At 40.2% G+C, this 9,531-nt stretch overlaps 1 long non-coding RNA gene across 1 annotated transcript; it reads right to left on the bottom strand.

Moving 5' to 3' along the window:
* Nucleotides 1-1,597: 1,597 nt before the first annotated feature.
* LOC106860949 (uncharacterized) lies at nt 1,598-7,323 on the bottom strand. The gene is made up of 4 exons (XR_001404025.2): nt 7,185-7,323; nt 4,533-4,607; nt 2,771-2,900; nt 1,598-2,589 (listed from the first exon to the last, which is right to left on the bottom strand). It is a non-coding gene; the product is annotated as an uncharacterized LOC106860949 (long non-coding RNA).
* Nucleotides 7,324-9,531: the final 2,208 nt, after the last annotated feature.

Raw genomic sequence — 9,531 nt, 5'->3', positions numbered from 1 at the left:
GGTCCGGCCCGGCCCCGCGCTGGCGCTGAGGGGCGGCGCGGCCCCGCCCGGTTACCGCGGAGACGGGAGCGGAGCGAGGCGGCCCCGGGCTGCCGCCGGCGGTGGGAAACCGGCACCCACCGCCTGCGCCCTGCACGGAGTCACAGCAGCGTTCGGCTTGGAGAAGACCTGGGAGAGGAGCGAGCCCAGCCTTTGATCGCTCGCCACCGTGTCAGCCGCACCGTGGCTCCGAGCGCCACGTGCATCTTGCCAGCAGCTCCGGGATGGGGACTCCATGAGCAACCCGTTCCGATATCTCATCACTCTTTCCCTGAAAAATATCCGTATTATGTCCAAACGAAACCTTCCCTGGCACAGCTTGGACTGTGTCCTCTCGTCCTGTCCCTTGTTCCCTGGGAGCAGAGCCTGACCGCACCTGGCTGCTCCCTCTTGTCAGGGGGCTGTGCAGAGCAATAAGGTGCCCCTGAGCCTCTTTTCCTCCCTCAGCCCCTCCTCATCAGCCTTGTGCTCCAGCCCCTCAATGTCCCTGTGCAGTGACAGGCCCAGAACTGGACACAGCACTTGGGCTGAGGGGGATGGACAGTCACTGCCCTGGTCCTGCTGGCCACACCATTGCTGACCCAGCCCAGGTGCCATTGGCCTTCCTGCCCACCTGAGCACACGCTGTGCACCAGCAGCCCCAGGCCCTTTCCTGCTGGGCTCTTCCCCAGCCTCGAGCTGCTGTGAGCCAAGGGCAGGACTGAGCACTGAGCATTGTTGAGCCTCATTCCTTTGGTCTCAGCCCATTTATCCAGCCTGTCCAGATCCCACAGCACAGGATGTGGGAATGGGAATCAGCCCCTCTCAAACCTCCAAGAAATTTTTTGACTAAACTACGCGGCCTGACATGAAACTTTTATTATTTTTAAGATGATGAAAAGGCCAGAATCAATAAAAATCTTTTTTCCCTGTCTCTCCTTATACTTCATAAAGGAATAGGCTACAAAACCAATATCCAGGAAATTATCATAAAATCAATTAATTTTTCCTCTTTCTCTCTACACATCATCACACACTGCAGAAATCTGAGAGGTGTATGACCCAGGGTACTTCTGGGGCTGTTGGCTGAAGACATTTGCAAGCAGAAGAGTAAGAAAAATGGACCTCCCTGGAAATAGCAGTCAGGTACCCTTCCTCTGAGACAGAGTTGTATTTATCTATTAAAAAATATAAGAGTATTAAAAGTAATATTGGCATATTTGGTTCTGACACTTCACTGATTGCCTTGTGTTACCCTCACCTTGCACTGTCTTCTACTGCCCATCTCGTATTTCTAATATTACCAAATGTCCAGTCTCCTGATTTTGCCCAGGTTTTAGGTCTAATTTCGGGCTTTTTGTGTTTTATATGCCACATTTTTATCTTGAAGAGGGGAGGGCAAGGATAAGTCTGAAAATAAAAGAGGGTAAGAGCAAGATCTATGAAACAGGTGTGCCCTAAACAGGCTACCCCACAAAAACTGACACTCATACAAATACTAAATGTTATTTTTCCTCCAGTCTGACAAACAGAAAACTTGAGGAAAACAAACCAACCAACCAACCAACCAACACAAAAGTGCTTTACTGAATCCCTTTATTGACTTCTGTGCATATATATGTATTATAAAGATGGGGTACATTCTCAACAGCAGCGTCTGAAGTACAGGTAACTTTTGATACAAGAAATATTCTAAAAATATTTGCTATACAGACTCCTCCTACTCTGGGTCTGCAAATCCTCTGCAGCCTGCTACAAAGAGGTGATAATGGATAAGATAAAAAAATAATATAAAAACAGACAATGAAGTCATAATTACAAACAAATGCATTTGAATTTCAGGTGCCTCAGTTCCAGTGGAGGACTCAGTTTTAACTGAAGCTATGGCATGTGGGGGGAAAAAAAAACAACCCCAAACAAATACAAAAATCAAGTACTGCCCCAAGACAGAAACAGTATATCATGAGATGCTCTTCTGGACAAGTGGAGCAGAATTATTTAATTCAAGCCAATGAGGAGATGAAACCAAGACTTCTCTGCTAACATTTCATTTCTTGAACCTTCAATATCTATTTCATACAAACCTAAGTAAAGGCTGTGAGAACAACAAAAATCAAGTTTATAAAGCCCAGGCCTTATAAAAAAGCTCAGTGCAACCTTTCACATTCCCTGTTTTGTCCATGAGTTATTGTACTTGCATATAATCCAAAAGTTTATCTGCATTCCACATCAGTGCAGAATCAAGTCAGATGTGAATTAAAAGTATGTCTCCACCTGGTCATTTTTGTTGTCTAAACTAGGCCCAAATTCACCTTTTGATGCAGGAGCTTGAGCCCATGTCTTGATACATGCACTGATGTAGTTGGATGGTTGCTGGTATTACAGGATTAAGAAAATTCCAAAACCAATTAATATGTCTTGTCCACATATGGAGAGGTTAGAGGTTTAACAGAGATCTGGGATGGCTGATGGCATGTCTTCATTTTGTCTCTTCAGCCAAAATGATGTAAAATGAAACAAGCACTATGTCCCGTTTTGTTGAAGAAGCAGAACCTTCCTGTGCTGATTTATCTGGAAATAAAAGAGACAAAAGCTGCTAGAATTAGAGTTGCTAACTCTAACTAAAGCTCAACCTGTTGTGAGTGTTATCGTGGCTGCCTAAAAATACCAGCCTTTGGTTTGGGAGCTTCCTTGTGCCTCCTGTGCCAAATGCCAAGGTGATGTATGGAAATCCAGGGAAGGAAGGGCTTACCCTGTGTGGCAGCAGGGTCAGAGGCTGTAACATTTCACTGCCAGCAGGATGACCATGAGCAGCAGAATCACAGCACAGAAGGTCAGGGCAAAGACAACGTAGCACCAGGGGGAGTTCTCCAAGCAGGTCACTGCCAAAGGGACAAGGGACAGGGATGTCACCACGGGCAGAAGCAAGGCAGCTTTTGCTCTGAGATATGGGAACATGAAAAATCATCGTGCCTCCTGCTATAGATGCAGCACCTGTGTATCTGCACAGGTTTATATGTATACAAACCTGTGTGTAACTGCTAAAATCACTCTTTCAGGCTCACAAGTAACCTTTTCCTGGACAGTCCTAAATTTTATCATCACAGCTGTTGAGAAGAAACCTAAAGATATGGAATACCTGGAATATGCCCTGCCGTTTCCTTGGAAAATGGTTTGCAGTGGTTGTGCTATCCTGTGTTAATTATCTGAGGTTACACAACTAAAGACCCACAAGGAAAGCTTGAAGGTCCCATTCAGGCTCTAAAGAAAGATTTTATAGGTAATTTGAAATTCTAGAGACTCTTCCCAGATTACCATAATTTTTAAGCACAATAAAGACACACTTGTTTAATTGGTCTTTAAATCCTTGCCTCCATCAGTTTCTCCTCTTGGTTAGGATCACTGTGTTCATTTGATCCCCATTCCTTAATACTTTCCATTTAAACTGCTCCCCAATCTAAACAAGAATCAGAACAAACATTTGGCTTCTGTGGTTTTAAAGCGGTTCCAGTTAAGAATATGAAGGGACAGAGCTCTCCTAGTAGCATTTATATGGATTTCGATATTCCTTGAACAACATTCTAAAAACCTGGATGGTGAGGCCAGAATCAGAGAAAGGAAGGGAGGAATTGAGGACTGGGATGTAAAAAGGAACCCAAAAGCAGACAGGTCAATGGCCCTATATCAAAATTGCATTACTGACAACACCTTCCATGCTGCATTCCAAGCCTGGATTCACTGGGATGAAATCATAGGTAATTTCAATGAAGCCAGTAAATTAGTTTTGTCTTTTTAACAGGGTGTCCACCTGGCCCACTCCCTTGTCTGCTTGACTGCCACTCTTATTCAGAAAAACCACCCGAAGCTTTCAGTTTCTTTTCCCTTGTTTCGAGGCCAAATTAAACCCCGTTTGTTTGCACTAGCATTTCCCCACAGCTAACATTTTTTCTATACATATGTTAATTGCTCTTATGCATCACACGAATGCAATATTCTCTTCTTCATTTTCACCTCATACACAATAGTCAAAACTTATATCCAATATATTATTTCACTTTGTGGAACAGAATTTTCTTTAAGGGCTTGTTACACGGTTTGAGACAGTTGAAAGTATCTTAAAATTTTAACTTAAGAAAAGACAGACACAATTTTTCTGGAATTGTCAAAAAGCTGTTCAGAAATTTCTTTTTTGGCTATTACTTTCCAAAAGTAAATCAGTTTTGCTTTAAATACTAATTTTGGCCTGTTCATTCACCCAAAACTCATTTGGAAGTGAAAAGCAATACATGGAAATTGTTATTAAAATGAACAAAAGAGTTTTCAAGGGCCTCCACTGCAAAATGAATTTTAAGCATGTTCTGAGCATCCTTCAGGAGTAGGGAACAGGGAAAAATTGATTGAAATCACCTACAGCAAAGACAGAAAGTGACTCTCTCCTGTACTCTGGAAAAAGATGATGTTTGGCTGCTGAAATATAATGAGAAAACATGAAGTGTCCTGTGGTGTTGCCGTACCTGAATCTGTAATTTTGGGTGTGCTGTCAGGTCTGTCAGATCTCCATTTCACCTCAGCATATGTGACTTGATCACCTGGAGGGACAAAAATGGCTCAAAGTACTAGAAGAGTTCCTGCAACAATGGTTCTTCAGTGCAATATTCCAAATAAATAATACATACATAAATAATATTAATTTATTAAATTTTAGACAATTTTACAAATCCTTCTAAGTGACTCTCAGTTACCATACACTGAACTACTCTATATATATTATGAATTCTATTTTTTCCTTGTCATTCTATATCCTACATACACATTTATATATTCTGTCAATCTTTAGGCAGAAATTAATCACTGGCAACCCTTCTTGGTTAAATTTTTTTTTTTTTCCTCTTTACTTCTTAATAAACCACAAGCAAAGTGTGATATGGTCACAACCATTATAAAAAGTACTTCATCCTGTGTCACAAGATTTTTGCAACCAACAGAAAACATAAAAAGTGTTGTCAGGGTGTGCTTCCCCAAAGGTGTGGAATGTGTCACTAACCCCAGAAGTTTTTGGTAATTGTGGCAGCAGAACAAAGGAAGGAAGGAGATATATTTTTATATCAACTGAAACACACCACAAGCTCCAGGGTTGCCTGCTTTGCATGTTTCACCTCATTCCCCAGGAGGTACTTTCAAAACTTTTGCTCACTTATAGAGTATGAAATCAGGTATTTTTTTGCCTGAAGAAAAGCAACCTCCAAAAGGTGCCAGAGCTGCTGAGATCAACCTTAGATTTACAAAAAATATCAAATCCAACCTATTTTCAGAACTAAGCATCTTTCACAGGCCACAGCTGAGTGGTCAGAACAATTTAACATCATCTGGCACAAGATGAAGGTTTGGTTTCCTGCATTTGTGCTCTCAAGTAGAAAAGTGATGGAACACACAAAGAAATCGAAGATGAAGATTGTAAGAATGTATAGATATTATTTTATACCTATAAGAACATGAAAAAATATTAATTACATAGGTGTTTTTTTCTGCTATATCTCACATGGACGCACTGGTGCTATTAATAGGTGCCACATTCAAGATTGATTTGAAGTATTTCTTCATGGAAGATATTACAATCAGCCTGTGGAAGTCCTTGTTTTAGGATATATTTAAACAAAGCATTTATTGGGACACCAACAGGGATGCAAGATTCACAGAAGTGACCAGAATATAGATACTGCAATTGAAAATATTTTTTTAAAATATTATAACAGGCTAAACACCATGCTGGCATACTCTAAAACATAAGAAAAGCACTTTGTCTGAAATTTGGTTACTTAATTAGCCTCATAATTGGCCATTAGAATTTTTTAGATTCTGAATTTCCAAGCACCTTATATTGGCAAATTTCAGAGGTATGATCTTGGCTTAGGGGGCTCTCAATATAATTTATACAGCAATTTCTAAGCAAGACTCATTGAAGTGAATTAAAAGCTGTGTGAAAGCAAAACTATAACATATAACTGGAAATTAAAGGGACAGGTGAGGAAAAAAATAAAAATAGATGGAACAGACTTTTATACTCTCCAAGTTTGAGACATTTTCACAGTGAGTTGTACTGGGTATGAGGGTGCATCTCCAATAAATCCTATGGGGACAGTTCTACACTGGAGTTCCAAGGATTGTCCTGGCAACTCTTCTGCAGAGAACTGATCATGTAATTTAAGAGGCAAGCTGAGTTAACAGTGAAAGACAAAGATTTTTTTATCTGTACAGGTGCTTTTTGTACTCTGTTCCAATGAGTGAATACACACATCTAATTTTTAAGAATAATTATTGCTTTACTGGCATACTCAGGACATATTTTTCTTTCCTATTGGAACCTCTGAATATTATAATTTAAAATAAATTTTCCCTGCTCAATTGGTTTAAACAAGAAACAATCTATTTTTGATCAGAATTGAAAAAGTAAAACTTGATACTTTTGTTTTAAAACCATGAATTATTTCCCACTGAAATCCATTAATGGCTTTATTTTGCACATTATTTTTTGAAAATAATTTTTTTAAGCAATGCAGTTTTATAATTGAAGGTTATACACAAATTGCAGTACTAACAGTTTTCAAAATTATAGAAAGTTCTATTAAGTCTTGACTTGTATTTTTCTCAACACAGAACTTTTAGAAGAGAAAAAAAGAGGCACAGAGAGAGGGACAGAGAAGGAGAAAATCGAATCAGATCTATCACTTTAGAATTTAAAAATATTTCCAGTGTCTAAGAAAGTGATTAAAATTAAAACACAAAATCTAAGTGGACTGCAAGAGAGAGAAATCCATTCAGTGAACTTCAGCTATCAGTGAGTTTCCAATAATCTCTATAAAGATCTTCAATGTCTGAACATTCATGTGTTTAAGAAAGATCCTAATTCAGCCATCTTACTGAAACCCAGAATGGGATTTTAAAGGTCAATCTTCACTTTTGCTAGAATTCAGCATTCATTCTACCAATAAACATGAGTTTGCCATGCCAATAGATATATATATAACAAACAGAGTTGGGTATTAATGGTTAAAAAGGTTTTCCACATTATTTTAGCTGCTTTCAAACGATTTAAGAGTGAAAGTTTTAAGAATGTGTCAATGAGCAAAAGAAAAATAAGTAATATTAAGATAAACTTTTTTTTTTACCTGTATCTGAATCTTCTGAAATAAAATTCACTCTTTCCTTGGGTGACACCTTGGCGTAGAGCACCTCACTTTCCATTTTGAGAAGCTGCTTTCAGCTCTCAGCTCTGCCATCCAAATGGACTCGCTGAAGAAAACCCAGCCTCTATTTGTGACCTCCCCCCATCACACCACATTAGGCCAACAGAAGTGTTTAGATGTCTGCAGAGCGGAAGGAAATCAGAACCTTTTTTTATCAAATGTAAATTCTCACCATGTAGCTTTTGATAAACAATTCTTACTCCCTTCTCTTGGTGGATGTTCAAATAAAAACTGAGATTTTGATCAATTTTCTCATTATCTGTAACGTTCAACCCACACATAATTTTCATTTAGAGCCTGAGCTGGTGACATGCTGAGTACGTTCATATTCTTCTCAAACCAACTGGGCATTAAAATGTCTTTCAACAGAAAAATCAATTTATGATTATTAGATTGCTCATTTTGTGATTATTAGATTGCTTTGGTTTCTGATTATCAGATCACTTCCTCCTAAACTTCCACAGTTCAATGATATGGGGAGGAACAGAAAGAATATCTGATATTGCTGAAAAAACAAATTTAAATATTTTTGAAATAATGTTTTCCTGAATTTTAATTTTAAAAAATACTTCATACAGAATAAAATTATTTTCAAAAGTTGGGTTTAAAAATGCTTCTATAAGGCCCACTTCCTTTTTTCATTGGACTTTCCTCCCCATAGAAGTTTCTAAATTTTGGTGGGTTTTTTTCTATGCTTTTGGGGTTTCTGGTTATTTCAAATGATACCAAAACTTTGAATTCTTCTTGCAGAGGAACTTCTGCTCTTCAACCAGCTCTACACCACATGCTAATCCTCATATCCCCGGGGCACTACTGAGCTCAGAATTAAACCAGGGCTGAATTTGACCTTTGCTTCCTTTTGTTGATCTTCAGATTTTCTCAATAAAGGCAGAAAATGTGGTTTTTTGCAGTTATCATGGTGGAAAGGCAAGGAGTGCAATATTTTGTCCTCTTGGACCAGCCACAGAAGAAGGATGAGCACTTTGGCGTTTTCAGCTTATGTCACTGAGATGTTTTGAGAATGGGCCTTTATAATCTTGGTAACTGAAAGGTTCTGCATTAATCATGGAATGGTTTGGATTAGAATTGGCTTTAAAGGCTGTGTAATTCCAGCCCCTCTGGTCCTTCCACCAGACCAAGCTGCTCCAAGCCCCATCCACCCCAGCCTTGAGGGATGGGGCAGCCACAGCTTCTCTGTGCACCACCCTCACAGGGAACAATTTCTTCCTCATATCCCATCTAAACCTCCTCTCTGTCACTTTGGAGCCATTCTCCCTTGTCCTGTCACTCCAGGCCCTTGTCAAGAGTCTCTCTCCATCTTTCCTGTGGGCTCCCTTCAGGCACTGGAAGGCCACAGTGAGGTCACCCCAAAGCCTTCTCCTCTCCAGGCTGAACAATCCCCATTCCCTGAGCCTTTCCTCCCAGCAGAGCTGCTCCATCCCTCTGATCCCTTGGTGTCCCTGCTCTGTCGTGGCTCCAGCAGCTCCCTGTCCTTGCTGTGCTGGCCCAGGGCTGGGTGCAGCCCTGCAGGGGGGTCTCAGCAGAGTGGAGAAGAACCAAAATGTCCTCTTCTTTCATGGAAAGGAGGAGAGCAAAGAGAGAAAGTGACTCTCTCCCATAATCTAGAAAAACGTGCTCTTTGGCTGCTGGAATATAATGGGAAACTGTGAAGTGTCCCACAGTGCTGCAGTACCTGACTGACCTTTCAGGAGGACTGTGGAGGTACCAGCTGGAAAGCAGAAATTTGTAAGCAGCTGAGATTTAGCATCTAGGTGGGTGAGCAGAAGGAGCTTTTCTGTCCAAAGCAGGAATCAAACCCGGGATGATTTGGGTTGGAAGACCTTAAAGACCATCTAATCCAGCCCACTTCCAGTTCCAACATCCTTCCCTTTCTAATTCCAGCATCTTCCCCTTCCCTTAGCAGCCAGGTCATAGTTCAGTAGAAAAAGACATTTTTTGCTTGAGATTGCAGTCAAGATGTTCTGAGGAAGATTCTTTAACTAAGTAACATGAGGAAGGGATCTGTGTTAGTACAGAGGCTCTAAACTGTCCTCAGTGCTAGTAATGCAAAGCTAGACTAAATTTAGTTTATATATAAAGATGTACCTATTGTTAGAAGGATATTCAAGAATTTGGAAGAAGTTTTTTCCCCTCCTACATTAATCCTTTGCATTTGAATCACACAAAATAGTCACTAGATGTCTCTACTTTACCATAAAATGTATCAGAATTTCTGTTCCATTTAAACTGAAGGAAATTTGAAGTGCTT

This window comes from Sturnus vulgaris, chromosome 5 (assembly GCF_052056855.1).
Source record: "Sturnus vulgaris isolate bStuVul1 chromosome 5, bStuVul1.hap1, whole genome shotgun sequence".
Classification (NCBI taxonomy): Eukaryota; Metazoa; Chordata; class Aves; order Passeriformes; family Sturnidae; genus Sturnus; species Sturnus vulgaris.
This window is presented reverse-complemented; position numbering and strand designations above follow the sequence as displayed.